Source organism: Pantherophis guttatus, chromosome 15 (assembly GCF_059756535.1).
Source record: "Pantherophis guttatus breed Tessera chromosome 15, ASM5975653v1, whole genome shotgun sequence".
Classification (NCBI taxonomy): Eukaryota; Metazoa; Chordata; class Lepidosauria; order Squamata; family Colubridae; genus Pantherophis; species Pantherophis guttatus.
This window is the reverse complement of record NC_142077.1, coordinates 8,665,655-8,670,000: the sequence shown is the minus strand read 5'-3', so window position 1 is coordinate 8,670,000 and position 4,346 is coordinate 8,665,655. Positions and strand designations below refer to the sequence as shown.

General features: G+C 44.4%; 1 pseudogene; it reads left to right on the top strand.

Moving 5' to 3' along the window:
- The window catches only part of LOC117657425 (heat shock protein HSP 90-alpha-like), a 2,410-nt pseudogene extending 563 nt beyond the window's left edge, over positions 1–1,847 (top strand).
- The last annotated feature ends 2,499 nt before the right edge of the window (positions 1,848–4,346 follow it).

Sequence of the window (4,346 nt, the reverse complement as noted above, 5' to 3'; positions counted from 1 at the left end):
CCACGCCGTGGAAAGGGGGGGGGAGGGAGGGAAAGCTGGCAAAGGAGTTTTTTGTTTTTTTTTTAAAGGAGGGAGAGAAGAGCAGCGAGACGAAACGGGCTCGCCTTTTAATTCTGCATTTGTGGAGCGGACTTCGCAAACGTGGCTTGTTGGAAGTCATGTATAGGGTTGTCATTAATGTTTTTAAGGTTTTTAATTTTAAAATGTTTTTTATAATGATTTTAAATGCATTGTGAGCCGCCCTGAGTCTTCGGAGAGGGGCAGCATACAAATTGAATTAATAATAATAATAATAATAATAATAATAATAATAATAATAATAATAATAATAATAATAATAATAATAATAATAATAATAATAATAATAATAAAAAAAAAAAAAAACAAAAAAAAACAACCACCTTACTCGGAACAGCTTACATCCTCCGACGATACCTTAACAGTTCCTAGGTCCTTGGTTAGGACTTGAGCTGCTGAGCTATTAACCAGCCTCAAAGGCTGTGAATCTCACTAAAGATTAACCAGTAATAATAATAATAATAATAATAATAATAATAATAATAATAATAATAATAATAATAATAATAATAATAATAATAATAATAATAATAAACAACCACCTTACTCGGAACAGCTTACATCCTCCGACGATACCTTAACAGTTCCTAGGTCCTTGGTTAGGACTCGAGCTGCTGAGCTATTAACCAGCCTCAAAAGCTGTGAATCTCACTAAAGATTAACCAATAATAATAATAATAATAATAATAATAATAATAATAATGATGATGATGATGATGATGATGATGATGTCTGACCCTATTGATGAATATTGTGTACAACAGTTGAAAGAATAGGAGGGGGGAAGACTTTGGAGTCAGCAAGAAAAGGAGGTCTGGAGCTTCCTGAAGACGAAGAAGAGAAAAAGAGAAACAGGAGGAGGAGAAAGCCACGTTGGAAAGTCTCCGCAAGATTCATGAAAGATCTACTTGAAAAGAAAGTCGAGAAGGTTGTAGATTGGTTACTCCTCCATGCTGCATTGTAATCGGTACATTGATTGATTGATTGATTGATTGATTGATTGGTTCGATTTATATGCCGCCCTTCTCCGGAGACTCAAGGCGGCTTACAATGCGTTAAGCAATAGCCTTCATACTTTTTTTTTTTAATTTTATTAACATAAACAAACATAAAACACAAATACATGTAAACACTTATACATTAACAAAGAGTCAATCGACTAACTTCTAGAAAACCTTCGCATCGGTGATTAATGTCAGCCTTCATACTTTTGTATGTACCTGTTTAGTAGGACTTTCGGACCCCCCTAAGCAGTGTTCTTTTTTATACAAAGTCAGCTTATTGCCCCCCCACAATCCGGGTCCTCATTTGACCTACCTCGAAAGGATGGAAGGCTGAGTCAACCTTGAGCCTGGTGAGATTCGAACTTGCAGTAATTGCAGGCAGCTGGTGTTACTTAACAGCGCTTTAGTCTCCTGCACCACCAAGGCTCTTCTCATATGGCTGGACTGCAACCATGGAGAGGATCATGAAAGATAACTCCTGACCTCTCTATCATTGAAACACTGAGACAGAAAGCAGAAGGAGACAAGAATGACAAGTCATTGAAGGATCTGGTCATCCTTCTGGACGAGACTGCACTTTTGTCTTCCGGCTTCAGTCTAGAGGACCCACAGACACACGCCAACCATATCTCTAGAATGATAAAACTTGGTCTGGGCATAGATGAAGATGCTGCTGCTACCGAGGAAACAAGTCCAACAGTTACCGAAGAAATGCCACCGCTGGAAGGAGATGATGACACTTCACCTACGGAAGAAGGGGATTAAATACCCAATTTACCTGAAAGAAATGTGGCTATTCCCTTTGTCCTTGGCTTTTTTTTTTTTTAATTTGATTTATATGCCGCCCTTCTCCGGAGACTCAGGGCGGCTTACAATGTGCTCAGCAATAGCCTTCATCCTTTTGTATATTTATACAAAGTCAGCTTATTGCCCCCACAACTGGGTCCTCAATTTACCTACCTTAGAAAGGATGGAAGGCTGAGTCGACCTTGAGCCTTGGCGAGATTCGAACCCTGCAGTAATTGCAGGCAGCTGGTCTTAATAACCAGCTTAATAACAGGGTGCCTTAGACCCCTGTACTACCAAGGCTCTGAATAAGTTACGTTTTGTATGTTATGAAGGTTAACCTGCTGAAAAATTCATGACACTTGTCTGCATTCCTTCTTTTGCAACCGGCTGCCCGCCAGGTGGGAAGGACTCCGCGTCCCATCGTACCCAACTCTTTTTTTTGGGATAGTTGTAGTCCAGATCCTGAAGACGAAACTCAAATATTTTGGCCACCAAATGAGAAGGAAGGACTCCCTGGAGAAGAGCCGAATGCTGGGAAAGACGGAGGGCAAAAGAAGAAGGGGAACGGCAGAGAACGAGGTGGCTGGATGGAGTCACCGAAGCAGTCGGCGTGAGCTTCAATGGACTCCGGAGGATGGTAGAGGACAGGAAGGCCTGGAGGAACGTGGTCCATGGGGGTCGCGATAGGTTGGACACAACTTTACAACTAACAACAACAACAAGTCCTGTGGAGGTTGCCAGCCAGGCTGGGACAGGGAAGATGTTTGGCCCTCTGGCAGAGTTGAGTTGGAGAGATTTATAGCCCCAGGAGAAGACAATCCGTGGTCAAAAAAACTTTCAGGGGAGACCAAACTCGCCTTCAGATCTGATGGGAGAGAAATGGGAGGATTGTTTTTCTCCCCACCCCTTGTTTGGGGGGGAAGATAACCCCCCCAACCATGTCTGGAAGGCAGAATTCCCCCACCCCTCTGCCCCGGTGCCCTGGGAGAAGATTCCTCCAGACTAGGGATCCGCTTCCCTCGAAGGGAGCACTGAGAAAGGATAGCAATGCGGGCTGCCTACCTTCCACCCTTGGAGAAAACTCCACCTAACTTCCTCCCCTAATAAGGGGGGGACAATGCAATGCAATGATGCTGTCAACTTGCAAAGCTTTCAACTTGCCCTGAGCAGGAGGGAGGGAGAACTGAAGTGAATTCCATACATTCTTTCTGACCGCAATCAGAAGGAGGGTGTTAGGTTTCACAGCTAGCCAAAGTGGTTAATTGGAGAATGTGATTTATGACAGAGGAGGGGAGAGACAGGGTCATAGGGGAACGTAAATCTACGTAGGATCAGTCCTAACTGCATCCGAGTATTGCCGGAATGTTGCTCCTAATAAATGAATATATTTCCTTTGAAGTTTGGATCATGGCTCATGAATTAATTAGGGCATCTTTCGGGAACTTGACAGATGCAATGCAACGATTGATCACATTAATCATTGATGTGATGTGATGAGCCTTGGTGGCGCAGCGGACTAAAGTGCTGTTAAAGTAGCACTTTAAGTTGCCAGCTGCCTGCAATTACTGCGAGTTCAAATCTTACCAGGCTCAAGGTTGACTCAGCCTTCCATCCTTCCGAGGTAGGTAAAATGAGGACCCGGATTGTGTGGGGGGGCAATAAGCTGGCTTTGTATAAAAAAGAAGAACACCGCTTAGGTGGGGGGGGGGCGAAAGCCCTACTAAGCAGGTATATACAAAAGTATAAGAGCCTGTAGTACAGTGGACTAAAGCACTGTTATTAACATCTGCTGCTTGCAATTACTGCAAGTTCGAATCTCCCCAGGCTCAAGGTCGACTCATCCTTCCATCCTTTCAAAGGTAGGTAAATTGAGGACCCAGATTGTGGGGGCAATAAGCTGACTTTGTATAAAAATATACAAAAGTATGAAGGCTATTGCTTAACGCATTGTAAGCCGCCCTGAGTCTCTGGAGAAGGGCGGCATATCAATCGAACCAATAAATAAATAAATAAATAAATAAATTACAACCACAAAATTACTTGGGGGGGAGCACTCTCTTCCAGTGCCCGCCTGATCTAGCTGGTCTCCCCCACAATCCAATTCCAGGGAGTCCGGTGAGCCGGGAGTGTGGGGTGAGGTGGGTGTCCCCGTTTCCAATGCAGGTATGATGCTCGGATGAATTGGTATGGGGGGAGGAGGAGGAGGAGGAGGAGGGGGATTTCATAGAAAAGATCTGGCTGGTGCAAAAGGGTTGGGAGATGGGAGCCATGTCTCCTAACCCTCCCTCTCTCTCCTTCCCCCCCCTCCTGCCCCCCCCCCGCCAATCCAGTTAGCAAAATTAAGGGACTCCTTGAATCCTGTGCATGACAAGGCATTTCTCCCAGATCAACACTGCATCTCACCTGCGGGCGCTGGAGGAGGCAGGCAGCTCTGGCTTTGAACAAGGCAGGGCGGGGTAGGGCAGGACCAGAAGC